Here is a 14710-nt window from a genome sequence, read left to right as displayed (position 1 = left end):
TGGAGCGCGTGATATCCGCGTGCTGCGCCCTCTCCTCTTTCCTAATGACGCCCGACGGCCATCGCTTCTTCCTTCTACTCCTTCTTCTTTTTCTTCTTCTTCTTTTGCTTCTTCTTCTGCTTCTTCTTCTACTTCTTCTTCGTCTTTTTTCTCTTTCCGATCTTGATTCGATAGGACCATTTTCTTACAATTATTTTTAAGTTGTTTCATGTCATGACAAAAAAGAAGGAGATGAAGGTAACATTTTCAACATGTGTTTTAAAAATAACTATCACATGTATTTTAATTGTTTTGCAATTAAAGATAATATCGCGTGTTATCTATGATAAATCTAATCGATTAGAGTAAATATTTAAAATTCGTATTTAGAACGCATATATATTCTTCTTTCGCAAGAGAAGATACTTCGAGAAAAGGTTCGGTGGCAAAGACGCATGGCGGTTGTTCCGCGGATCGACCGTTTATAGGCAATAAAGCGTAATAGAGCCCGCAACTGCTTCTGCACTTCGAAGAAGATCGAACTCTACGAACGTTTGCCCTTAACAGTATATTCCAACGATGTCCTCTTGTCACGTGCACGTCGAAGAATCCTAAAGATGGACTTTGCTTACGACTCTTCTCCTTCGTACTCAGAAAGAAATCTTTTAAAAGATTTTTACCTTTCGATATTTTCTATTGGACATGGCGAATAGAAAGGATGATATAATGAAATTCTTGTATCAACTTCTTTTGCGTAATATGCCTGACGATTAACATTTTTCTATTTGTCGAATACGAAGAAAAACAAAGGGTTATGGGAAAGGAAAGAGTCCAATTTGATGGAGAACATAAATCGATGAAGAAAGAAGTCGTTGCTCGGTAGCTGCGAGCCGACGATGGGCAACGTGAACCACGTGATTTATAATAACGCCGGAGGAATTAGGTCTCGATTAGTAAATAAGAAAACGGGTTACGTTTCTCTTCTTAAAGAGAGTACCAGGTCCCGGGGAGTCCAATTACACGGCTGGCGGCTTCTGCATTGTTTCACGGCCGCTGCTTGTTGGCCGATGCTTTCTCTCTCTCTCTCTCTCTCTCTCCCTCTTCCTCTCACTCTCTAACTATATTCCACTCCCTCTTCCAGCAGCACTTCCTCCTCACTCTTTCTCATACACACAAATGTTCGTCTGTTTTCTCTTCTCTTTCTTTCAGCCGCTGTTGCGGACTTCCGCCAGCTCCCTGTTAGTCAGCATAGTGATCTTTCGAAGCTACCTAGACTCGACACCCTGCAAACTTAGATACCCGTTAATTTCTCGTAATCTGCACAACGATTACGCTACTCAAGTTCCTGAAAATTTACCGTTTTCGTGAAACTCTGTCTATATCATTTTCAGCAACTTGCGATAGAACGTATTGGTTATCTACAGAATCTATCATTTTCTATCATGATGTCAACTGAAAAAAATCATGTACCTTTTTATCATAAGATCGTCCGATTAAATTTCGTTCTCATATGTTTCTTTTATTTTTATTTTTGTCTTTCAAAGGAAAAATAAAAATCTTACATTTCATTTCCGTGGTAACGCGAAGTATAATTTGTAGGTACAACGCCGAATATCCTTCGTTTTAGCACGCAATTTGTGGGGAACGCTTTTTACTGCGCTCAACCACGCGACCAACGAGCAATTAGCAGTCGGAAGAGTGTGGATAATTTTCCGTCATTCCGCAGAAGTAACACGGATCATAATACGTTGACGCAATCTATAACGCATTACTCATATTACATATATACGTTGTTACACATTAACGTAAGAGATAGACGTTTACAGTGATTTCAACTACAAACGATAAATTAATATTGATAATGTAATATGTTTTCTTTAAACGTTCTGCTTATGGATTTTCTATATCCATCGCGAAGTTTTTTCATTAATTTTGCTTTGTAATAACATTAGATTCTTCACGTATCTATTTAATCAAATTATCTTTTTCTATTGTTACAGGTAAGACCCTTTTGAAATATATGCAACGCCTATCTTCGTGAAACAACTTTCCTTCTGGCACTCGGTGAGTTTGCGCGTTTTTATCGAATCTCGTAAAGACTCGTTGAAAACGATTATGGTGCTATACTATTAAAAGATTTGAATTTTTTATAAGCTTCATTTTCTTAATTGATAGAATTATATGGTTTTGTTCAGGTTTTGTTTGAAAGATTAAAATCATTAAATGGATGAAGATAAAATAAATTCTTACATGTATTCTAATATTATTTAGATTTGTAAATTTCATTAAGGTTAAATATTTGTCAAGTTAAAAGGAAATATATATATATATATATATATATATATATATATATATATATATAACTATTAGAAGTTAGAAATACAAATTTATTGAGACACGTGAATGATTTAAAAGAATAGTCAGTAGCCTCGCACCATTTTCGTTCTCAACGTATCGTTTCTATGATGGCACGATTCGCCCGGATATATCTCATTACTTTCAATGACCAATCGGCACATCGAGTTATTTCATTATTTTATTTCAACAATTCAACGTTCCGTACGATGGATTGATATCTTATCAATACGAATGATCTGATCTTGTCGCTATAAATTTTTCCCTATCGAACAATTCAAATAATTCGATAAAAAAAAAAAGATCATATAATATAGAACACGTAAAAGAAAAGGGATAGGAGTGAATATGCGTTGCGCTGTTAGATCTGGTGAACTATATTTATGTTATTTCCTGCCTAGCTTCACGTTAGTAGAGTTAGATATATATCGTGGTCTATTCGCATCGAGAGCAGCCGACATCGGAGTGTATAAAAGTACTAGCACTTGCGCGCGAGAGAGTTCTGATGAAGAGAGAAGAAGATGAAGAACCCATTTCAAAAGCTAAGAGAGAACGAGAGAGAGAAAGAGGGAGGGAGATAGAAAGACAAAAAGAAATAAAGAAAGATAGAAAGAGAGAGAGAGAGATAGTCTAATGTGGAGTGTCAGTTGATAGGTTTACGATAGCTGCCGAAAGATTGACGGCCAAATCCGTCAGCAGTTCTCTACGCGTGGACGCATTCGGGATTTTCTGCAATTTTCCTGTCGGTCTTCGGCGCTCGTAGGCCAAGCACGTTCCTTCAAGGTTCGAAAGCTCGGCATTCAATTCGATTCGCGTATCTCGATTTCGCGCGATTCGAGTAGGCTTTCGTTGAAAGTACGAGATTGCGCGAATTCTCAATAATTTGTAAAGCGAGCTCGTTTTTTTTTCTTTCTTATTCTTTTTTCTTTGCCTCCTATTTTACAAGAAAATTTTCAATTATTTATGGTAGCTGTAATCTAAATTTCTAAACTAATAAAACACTTTTTAGATACTTACTAACGAACTAGTTTAATACAATCGAAAGGTTAGTGAAAACGTTAAAAGAATAGATATATATCTATTATTTGTTCACAAATGAATAAAAATGAAATGCGTCGTTAGAAACTTTCCCATAAAAGATAAATCACGTTATAACGAGGGAAAAAGATTCTTTTTTCTTTCTTTTTTCGTCGATCCAATTAAAAGAATCATCATAATAGAAATAGATTATCTGAAACTAGAAGCTGCGTAAAAGAATAAAAGTTTTGTGGGTTCGAATAGATCTGGTCAATATACACCATGCTGTGTTCATCTAACGTGCCTCCATACCTTTATTGACGTACAAAGGAATGGCGCGACAGTCTTGTCCTTCTCCAGGGTTGAAAGAGAGGACGAAGGAATAGAGAGAGAAAGAGAGAAAGAGAAGAAGAGAAAGAGAAGAAAGAGAAATAAAGAGAAAAAGAGACAAAGGGAGACAGAGAGGGAAAGAGGAGAGAATCGACACGAAGAGAAGTAGCAGCAGCAGTAGCATAGCGAACATTACGTAGGCGTCGAGGTAGAGGGAGACTCTTTGGGGGATAAAGAGGAATAGAGGGGAGAGGACGTAATTCAACGCATGTGCACAGGGTGCCTTGCGTCGCGGCGCTCATCGGAATGAGTCATCACGCCGTCGGAGGCTGCGAGAAATCGAGTTGTCGCTCGGAATTCGCGGATCAGAGTGGTCGCATCTCTCGTTAAAGGCATACTAACGTGCTCTGTGTACGTGTGTCCGCGGTAAGCTCCGCGGAATTTAATGGGAATCGACGTAACTGCCGGCGTCTCGACGCTGGCTGTCGACGCTTACGCGACGAGATCGAAAGTGATCGTGCTTTTTAACCACGACGATGACAAGGATAACCTTGAGCGATCGGTGACGAACGATATCTTTCTTGGATCTTGGATAATTTGTTCACGATATGTCTTAGAATTTTACGGAAAGGTGAAGAAAATTCGAAATCGACTAGGAACAAGTACGTTGTTGAATTTTTGGATCTTTCGAAAAGAATTAATACCAATCGTCATACCTGTAAAGAATAAAGGAAGGTGCAACGAGACTCGTAGGACGGCTATCGACCATCGCGAAAGGCAGCAGCAGCAGCAGCAACAGCAGCAGCAGGACTCTTCGAGTAGGAACGAGTCTCTCGGTTAATGGATCTTTTGAGGAGAACGTCCGAGAGTAGAGTCATCAGTAGTGCCTGATTTCACTCGGGAAAGAGGACCAAAAAGAAAAGTGTTAGGTGTATCTGCGTGAAAAAGATTGATTCTAGACAAAGGAATATATGAATTAATCGTTCGTTTGTATGACACGCTAGGATAATAGCTCGCTTATTTTTTATTATTATTCATTGGCAACGCGCTCTAAAGAGGAGATACTAGTCGAACTTTGTATTAAAATACCGTGTGATTGACGGTGTTGTTATATCTTACGGTGTCGAGAGTGTTTAATTCAATTTTTAAATAAACCTACCTACACATTCGTGCGAAAGAAGAAGCCGGTGGTGAGAGTGATAAGGGAAGAATAAGGGTGATATGGTGAATGGACTTGCATGGACGGGTTGTTACCAGGCAGAGGAAAGAGAGGTAGTTCGAAGGACAGGTACTCGGTCGATGGTGTTGTCTCTGTCATCGTCACAGAGGAGGAGTGTCGGTGATCGCGGGGCGGACGTACCGGTACTCGGTGTTATCTTTCTCGGCGCTGGTCCGAGGTCGGAGCAGACGGAAGAAGCTGAAGAAGAGGAGGAAGAGGCGGCTGCGGCGGTGGCGGCAGCGGCACCGGGGCTGCTGGTGGTGCTGAACCGAGAACTCTCCAAGAAGTATCAACCACGACGGGGCCCAGCGCCGGGCCGAAGACAGGGCCCCCGGTGCAGGGACTCGAAGAGGAACGTCACCCGGAGAGGGAAGCCGGAGTCGGCTTAGCAACGGCCCTGAAACCACAGGGGAGAGCTCCTACCCCCTTACAAAGGGGGACGCAAACCGGAACAGGGAGGAGACCGAGACGACGGAGACGCCGGAAAAAGAAGCGACGGAGGTGAGCCACCGAGGTGAGCGAACCTCCGAAACACAACGTGTACTGTCCTTTTTATTGTTTTTATTCTTCTTTTTTCTTTTTATTCTCTTCCTTCTGTCGATCTGTTTTTTCTCACGACATAAGATCTCTTTGATAGAATAAGAAACTTGTTGGACGTTCTCCAATTTTGCTTGTTTTTTTTTTTTTTTTTTTTTTTTTATCAACATCTCCTAGTTCTAATGAGTGAGAAATGCCTAGACTATACAGGATGACGAAGTCATATGCTTTCGGATGATCTAGAAAAGTGTACTATATTTATTCTCTCTCGTTGGTGGCAACAGCTCGGGCCAGACTCGAAACATCGTGCTCCTAGAATTTGAAATAAACTTGTTCGTCGAAAGATCGAGGGTCTCGAGAAAGAAAATAATATGATCGGATCAAAGGACCGACAATGAGAAACTATATTTTCTCGCTAGAGTCCAGGGGTAGTAAATAAGCGAAGAAAATATGTACTCTGCGACTTGCTTTAGAGAATGAACTGAGACGAACGGTATGATATCTCTTTCTCTTTCTTATTTTTCTTTCTCTTTCGTATACAGTAGCTCGTCCACAGGAATAATTTATCGTCGAGAAATGTTAGAATACGAATGCGAGGCTCTTTCCCTCTTGTTTCTCTCTTTCTCTTCGTCGCGAAGGAGGGCGAACACGCAAACGATGACTCCAAAACGAGAGTATGAGTGCAAGAGAGAAAGAGAGAAAGAGAGAAACGTTATGATAAAACGAACGATGTATGAGAGATAACGTGACGTTTAAATTAACGCCGAAGCAGGAAGCGCGACACGCTTCGAATGTCACATTACGAGCACCTATCCGACTACTATGCCGGATCAATGGCCCCAGCCAAAATTCGTTAGCCGTTTTCCGCTTATTCATCGAAAGCCTTGCGGCCGTCGATGAAACATCCACGCGATATCCGATACATCTATCCGATTTATTCGTAAATTTTTTTTAAAGGCCAATCGTTGCTTTATCAAGCTAGCTTTAACCCGTCATTTTTCCCATCTAAGTTTCCTTATTTGGAAAGCTCAATTTGATGCCATAGTTATTTCATGAAAGATTTTCATAATAGGTTATAATCATGTAATTTTGATGAACGAAGCAAGGAAAACTTAAAAACAGCATCATTAAATTAAAATTCTTACGGCATAGGAGGTAGGATTAAAATATTTGCTTTTAGTAGCAGTCTTAACGAGTCGAGGTTAAATTTAGAGTTATCGCGATTTCGTTTAAGTTAAGGACCGTCGCTTTTCGCATTTCCTTTAGTCGAGGGCAGGTCGACTTGGTGTCAGCGATTAATTATGAGAAATTACGCGTTCCTGGAAAGCTGAAATCGGTCGGCTCACGAAGCGTGGAATATAAGTATGTAGGAGCCGCGTGCCTGAAACGTTCGGTAATTCGCTAACCGCTCTTAATTGTAATTGTTCCGCGGTAGATTCCGGAGTGGCATCGTGCGGCCCAATGCAAAAACGCAAATTCCAGCGTTAAACGCGATACACCGTTCTTCTTGCGACTACTCGACTCTTTCTTGCTTTATTTTCTACCATTCTCCTGGTCTCAACCACCGGCGTCGAAGCCGAACTCGTTTGAACGTTTCCTTCGTGGCGTCCGACAACGCGTCACAATCTCGTTTTTCGTTCGGCGCGACAACAACAAATTTCATCGACGTGCCAATCGAATGCCGACGGCTACTTTTGACTCCCCGGAACGTAATACGCGGAGAAATATTTATTAGGAAAAAATCTCTCCTTGGTTAAATTTTTGTTTGAACTGTTTCCACCGCTTTATTCTTGGTTAAGATCTTATCTATAATATAAGATTCTATCTACATGATAAAACTTGTCAAAATAAATCTTAATAAAAAGCTACTTATCTATAATTTTCTGAAGATTATTTACTTTTATTATTAAGCTCTTATTTAAACGAAAACGATTATTTTAATTGGAACAAAGTGAATGTACACTTATGAGAGAAATCATGCAGTGAAGGTATACCACACACACGTGAAATCTTACTCATATGAACGATACGAAGAAAGTATTCACATTTTACTCGACACCATCGTAGAACGTAAAAGCAACCTAAATCAACGACCCAGAATTCTTTGAGCAAATTGCCCATTTGACCTGAGAAGCGAGGAAAGTCAGGCGAAACCGGCACACAAATTAAATCTCCCTGACGGTAGGATGTAACAGCCAATCGTCCGATGCACCGACAACTACGAGTACGAATCGCTTCTTTTCTACGTCAAGAAATCTCAACCTATCGCTGTTGCAACATCGAACACTCTGATTCTACATACGTACGTCCGAGACGTCGAATCGTAGAAACGAGCATCGGACGCGTAATAAATAAACCGGTTTAATCCTTCGAGTGCCATGCTACGTGATTGCGCTCGTTCTAACACTTATGAAATTTATCGTGAATGATGCAGTGTTCAGTTTCTCAAAGAATCATCCATAAATCTTTTTATCCACATTCTCTAATTAACTTAATTGATATTCTTTATGGTTTGGTAATGTCGTTAAAACTTTTATACAAAATTTTAACATGTGGTAGAAAGAAAGTCAAAGAACAAAAAGGACCCTTTCCATTGTCCTTAAGACCACGTGGTAGACCGATTTCCATTGACTCACGTAAAATCTTCGAAAAAGAAAGTAAAAGAAAACTGAGAAAAAAAAATAATCTGAGAACAAAAAAACTGAGAAGAAATAGGAAGATAGAAAGTTCAAAAGAATTGACATCGAAGGGCCGAAGACGAGGGTTCGAGATAGTAAGAATAGTCCTAGTCATATACACAGAATGAGTTTTTACGCCATGATGCTTTTTTATTGCAAATGTCATTTTCTGTCGAGTCACAGTTGGGCGCGGCGACGGTGGTAGTAGAATCCTTAGCCCGAAGGAAGGAGAAGGATGCTGGTTGGTCGTTCGAGGGGGTCCCCTTGCGTCGCATCCCTTCCGTTTGCGACAGAAGGGCCGGTGGAACGTTCGAAATAGATAGATAGAGAAGGGGGAAGGTTGGTTGGCAGGAAACGAAAGCTGGAGAAGGAGGGAGGGGGGGCGATAGGAAAATTTGATGGAGGATGGCATTGACGTTTGAGGGGAGAACTGAAGTGAAAGAGAGAAAGAAAGAAAGAGGAAAAGAGAGAATGAGAGAAAGAGAGAGAGTAGAGAGAGAACACGAGTGACGAGATAGAGAAGGGTGCGGAGGAGGAGGGTTGGCTATCAATGATGCGTTAGACCACGTCACGCCGTGCAACGCATCTGCCGCCGTGTGCCGTCATATGTATTATCTTAGCGATACGTCAATTCGACCGCTGATCATTATACTGATTACCACGCTGACATGCATATCGCCCCACACGTGTGACTCATGACTCCTGGATATTAATATACCTGTACACTTTTGTCTATCTGTCTGAGATCAATGTTGCATAATGAAAAGAGCCTTCTTGGTTTCAGATTAGAAATCCTGAATTCCAAATATTCTTGTCTTTTTTATTTTCTTTCATTGTCTTCTTGATCTTTTTTGGTTTTGTCCGAACATGAATAGTTTGCTTTTCTAATTCACATTATGTAACAAAAAGGAAAGGTCTCTTTCTTTTTGTCTTTCTTTCTCCCAGATTTTCGACACGTTTTAAAATAGGCTGAAATGTTTTTTTTTCTTTTTCCAATAACGTGAATTTAATAGAAAATCTAGAAAGTCACACACAGATGATATACAGAGCTTCATAAATTCGTATGAACTTTCATGGAATTTCATTGATAAGCTCGCACGTGTGTTTATCGAGAGACGCGGAAGCATTTCCATCCTGTCATACAAGGAAGTAAAAGAGAAGGATAAGGCGGAAGAGGATGGTAAGCGAAGATAGTAGGAAAAAAAGGAGAAAGAGTAGAGAGGAGGACGGTAGAAGGTGAAAAAGAAACGTAAAGCGTGCGTAAGGCCCCGAACCGAGCTGAGCTGAACCGAGCCGAGCGCGGTCATAAATTTTGATATTATACACGAGGCCTCCATTGCTTGTCGAGAAAGCGGAAGGGGGAGAGAGCCTGCTGGTGACGCAACTAACAATGCTCTCTCACGAGCTTTTAACTTTCTTTTTTCGGCCCTTTGCCACTACAATAGCCCCTGCCTGGTACGTTCTTGCACAAACTTTCCCCGATTTCCCGTCCGGACGACGCGAGAACACAAAGGACGACGAAAAGGAGAACGGTGATCCCGCTTGCGGAGGAACGTCACCGCAAGGTGTTTCTTCTCTCCTCTTTTACTCCTAACCTCATCTCATTCTCTCTCTCTTCCCTCATTTCGTTTCGAAAACTCTGTAATAGCAAATAGGTTCTGACGCAGGCAGATTTATGTCCTATCTACGGTGCGATCTTGTTAACAGGCTTGATCGTCCCTCTCTCTTTCGATCTCCTTTCTGCTTTCCTTCGTTCCTTCCTTGCTTCCTTCCTTCCTTTCTTCCTTCCTTCCTTCCTTCCTTCTCTTATTTGGCTTTCCGCGGTACTACTAGATCGATGAAATATAACGCTCGAGCGTAAGTCGATGTTAGAGAGCTACCTAGGAAACTCTGCCATCCGTACTTCTTTACCTCTCGTTGGATCTTCTCAACTCGACAAGAACGAAGATGCATGGTTCTACGTCATTCTTCATTTATATCGTCACTTTTTCTTTTCTTATTATATATATTTTTCATTTTTTCTTCGATCATGTTAAAAACTATCCATTACTTTGCATAAAACATAACGTACTACCTATAAGTATATTTTATGGATTTTTAAAATAGATTCAAATGTAAGAGATTGTTCATCAGATAGGGGGTAAAAGTGACAGATTTGGTTGGTGAGAAATTTTTTTTTTGTCTTTTTTATTTTTACTTGTCTACTATGGAACGTAGGAGGCACGTTCCTCGGATAAAATTCTTTTTACCGCAGAAAATTTCGTTGTACCAGCCGAGCGTCTGTGGTTCCAAAGCGCATTTTTATTTCGGGAACGGGCGAACCGTATAACGCGGCCACGCGTTCCCTTGTTATTTCTCGTACTTTCCATTGCGATAAATCAGCAGCGCCGACGGAAGGGCCTAAGGAAGTACCACCGACGGAAGAGGGTGCACCGTTCTGTCGGATACAAAAGTGAAACTATAGAGGTGGAGGAAGTCAACATATTCGATAATTTATCGATGTAAACTCTGAAGGAAATCCGAGACACACCGCGCGCGTTTAAAAGAATTCCAAGGTTTCTCTACCGTTTGACAGAAATGTTAAATTGCGCTTGACTCATCCACGAATTTATACACTTGTCTATCTTTACGTGTTTCTTGCCTAATCGCCAATACGAACTTGTAATTCTATAATATAACGAGTCTAAACCTAATTTACTATAATAATTTTAAGTTTAATTACTAATCATCGAAAAAAACTAATCAGAATTTTTTTATAGTTTATAAATTTCTTGTAATAAAAATAAAGTAAAAAATAAAGTATAATTATTTACAGACTCGAAATCGTATAAATATCTTTTAATGATTCCGAATATTTGTGAGGATTAATTTTACATCTCGTTCGATAGGATAACGTAGCAGATCCGTAGCAAATATAATACAGAATTATTCAATTTGGATGATACATTGTCGATAATCAGATATATAGACAAATGTTTTTTTACTTCAAATGAGTTAGCACATAAAAAAAAGAGAATAACAGAGAAAAATTGAGTATCGCAACTTTCCTATAATTTGTAGTACGTTTTTGAATTATCGAAATATCTTTTGGTAAATTTATGTTACCTCGTGATTAATGAACGAAACTTGTTGAATGATAATCGTCGTAACTTTTGTCACGTACGTTTTATGGCAAGAAAAATGAAGAAAGATAGACACGAATATTTGCATGCGTAATGAACGTATCGAAAAGAAAAAAGATTGCGTCTTTTGACGTCGTGTGGATATATGGAAGATGATTAAATACGTTACTCTTAAGTATGTTTCAACTCGAAAATCTTCTGAGATTAAACATCCGTTCTACGAATTGAATTCAAACTACGTAACAATACTTTCACTGATCGTATAATAATTCTAAGAAATCGATTTGAGTTAAAAAAAAGTAGTACACTTATAGTAAGAAAGTATTACTGTATAAAGTAATGCATTGAATGAAAGAACGATTGTCGCATTAAACGTCGTGAGTAAATTTACGGTAACCCGAAGAAAGTTGAATATTCGCGGAAAGGTTTTGGCCACGGGTGTATCTTAATCCCTCAAGTAGTAGTAGTAGTAGTAGTAGTAGTAATAATAGTAGTAGTAGTAGTAGCAGTAGTAGAGAAGAAGTAGTAGCAGTAAAAGTAAGAACAGTGGGTAGTAGTGCGGATCCATTACGCAATGGGGAAACTCGGCCGTATTGTTTTCGGGCTTCTTAAATTCGAGTTATTTTCGAACGGAGCACTATAAGATGAATGAGACACGAGGCTTTTCTGGCCACGTTTTGGTGCACTTCGAGGAGGTGACTGCGAACGAACAGAGAAGAGTAAAGCGAAGGGTGAACGTGTTTTGTGGGGTGGGAGAAGAAGTGAGTGAAGAAGAAGAAGAAGAAGAAGAAGAAGAAGAAGAAGAAGAAGAAGAAGGAGGAGATCTAAGAGCGAAGCGACGTCGTCTACCCTAAGAAGTTGGAAGTTGTTGGAGAGACGTCAAGGAGAGTTGGCGAACGAAACTCCTCCGCATATCTCTCCTTTCTCTCCCACCACCATCACCTCCTCTAACTCCTCCTTACGCGCAAGACCAGCGTGTGACGCCTTCGGGGCGCCGCGTCTCGTTATCCTCGTGATTTACGGCGCGCTAATTGTACCGGCGAACAACAACCACGTTCGAGAATTCGTTGAGAATGCGCCGATCGATCCTTCGATCTGTCGTTGCTACCTCCATGGCGTTCGATCCCCACGATCTTCTTACTTTTTGCTCTTTTCACTCTGCAAGGAAGCTTTTATCATTCCCGATTTCCAAAGGTATTACATTTCTTTTTCAATCTAATGTTATATGTTTTATTATCTATAATGCTTTTATTTCTTCTTAATTGAATTAATAATTAACAAGAATATATAGATTATTGACACTCGAAATTAGATAATAATTAAAATCACATATGGTAAATTTGTTATCATAATATATATCATTTTTATTTATAATATAATCACTATTTTCGTCCCATTATCTATAATACGATTTAGATTTCGCATAAGCGTGTTAAGATGGCTGTTTATGCTGAATAATGAATTAGTGGGATAATTTTACTCAAGCGATTCCAAGCAATTTTAAAAAGGTGGAAAAAATCTGAAGATTTAGTTTAATTTTTGGAAAATTAGTATTTAAGAGTTTTGGAGGTCGCTGAACTAATAATTACATATTGATAAACATTAATTTAAAAAACACAATACGGAAGAACAATAGACGAGACAACTAATACACGAATATGAATAATAAACAAATTGTTATCAAAACTTTTAAAGGTTCGCACGAGGGATTGCCTATCATGTTGATCATCACCATCTGTTGTGGAACTTCAAGTTATGGTTCCCTTGTTACAACAATGAATATTAACTTATAAAATCATAGATATAAACTAACTGAATACCTATAGGTAGCTCTAATTTTTTGATAACTTATTAGGTAAAGGTTTAATGAATAATTTACTGAACAAATTAAAAAAATTATGTTTTTTAGGGATTGTTTATCTTTAAGATGTTTTAGTTGATCTTTAGAGTCTTCATTAATCATTTTTATTGGTAAGTAATTATGCACAAATGTAAATTATCATTTTAAATGTGAGGATCGATTGCATCGCATTTGATGCGTATGAGAAATATTTTTTCAAACAAACATAAAGTTATTTGTTCCGCCGTATCACCCACTCTAACTGATATTAAATTATTCATTGAGCCTTTACCTAATAAATGATCTAAATATTACCTGCTTATAGATACCCATTTAGTTTATATCCACGATTTTGTAGATTAATGTACGATGTTGCAACGAAGGACCCGTAAACTGATATTCCACAACAGATGGCACTGATTCCACACGATAGGCAGTCCCTTGTACGAACTCATACGATAGCAATCTTTACACTATTCCTATTCATGTATTAGTTGTCTCTTATATTGTTTTTCGTAATTGTGTTTCTGAATTAACGTATATCAATATTTAACTCTTATCGGTCATCAGTTTTTTTCATACGATTCTCATTAGGTTGTAGCTGATTTCGGTTTATATGCAATATACATATTTTGTTTATCATTTTTATCTGACAGACGAGTGTAACGCCAAAATACCGTTGTCACGGGAGACGTGATTGATTACTGATAAGAGTTAATAATAAATTGTTTCTGCGTGTCACTGCTTTCAGCACGTCATTGTTAGAAAATCTTCTTCATGTTTGTATCTGCATTGCAGGATCTAGAATCTCTATTCCAATTACGTAAATAGATATTTGTGAGAGAGTTGATCTTGAATACCTCAATGGATAGAACAGTTGTCCAAGAAGCGAAAGATCCTGGGTTCTTGAGTTTCGATCCTGTCTATCCAGTGGCTCAATTTTTTCAAGAATTCTATAGTATATAGTTAATTAGGTATTTTTATGCCGTAAAGTTTTCCCTTGACTAACTAAAAAATATTTGGCTTAACCATACCTTTTACTTTTGTTTAACTTAACACTACTTTTCTTTAATCCAATTTATTTGAAATTACGAGAGGAATCCATGTTAGAGAAATCTCCGTACAAACAACCTGTAGTTGGTTTTTGTATCTTTTCATTTTTAATTAATAAATAGTTTTGTTTATTCTGACAAACAGTCTATTCAATTAGACCAGTGAAACATAAAACATATATTTTACTTTTAGTGATTATGTCATCGAAATTATTTGTCATTTTTAGTTCAACTTTTTATTAAAAAAAAAAAAGAATATCAAATTAATAATCAAATATCCTAAAAACCTTTAAATACTTATTTTCATAATAATTAATTTAATTTTTAATAAAAATGTCTATCATTTTATTTTCTAAAAATTTAATTTAAGATTCATAATTAGCGATTCTAAAAACTCTTAAATACTAATTTAAAAAAAAAGGTTAACAACATCTTCATATTCTTTACAGTTTTTCGAGATTTGGGACCAGTGTGCGCCGCGTCTCGTTATCCTCGTGATTTACAGCGCGCTAATTGTACCGGCGAACAACAACCGCGTTCGAGAATTTGTTGAGAATGCGCCGATCGATCCTTCGATCTGT

At 38.4% G+C, this 14710-nt stretch overlaps 1 protein-coding gene across 1 annotated transcript in view; it reads left to right on the top strand.

The window, feature by feature from the left end:
- The first annotated feature begins 4037 nt into the window (after positions 1 to 4037).
- The window catches only part of Antp (homeotic protein antennapedia), a 54599-nt gene continuing 43926 nt past the window's right edge, over positions 4038 to 14710 (top strand). Inside the window, 1 exon segment of the mRNA XM_089173415.1 lies at positions 4038 to 5414. The gene's annotated coding sequence lies outside the window, so the exon portion shown is untranslated.

This window comes from Polistes dominula, unplaced genomic scaffold, assembly GCF_049000335.1.
Source record: "Polistes dominula isolate Pdom_NZ unplaced genomic scaffold, Pdom_raw_medaka contig_33, whole genome shotgun sequence".
Lineage (NCBI taxonomy): Eukaryota > Metazoa > Arthropoda > Insecta > Hymenoptera > Vespidae > Polistes > Polistes dominula.
The sequence above is the reverse complement of the archived record's forward strand: the minus strand, read 5'-3'. Positions and strand labels throughout refer to the sequence as shown.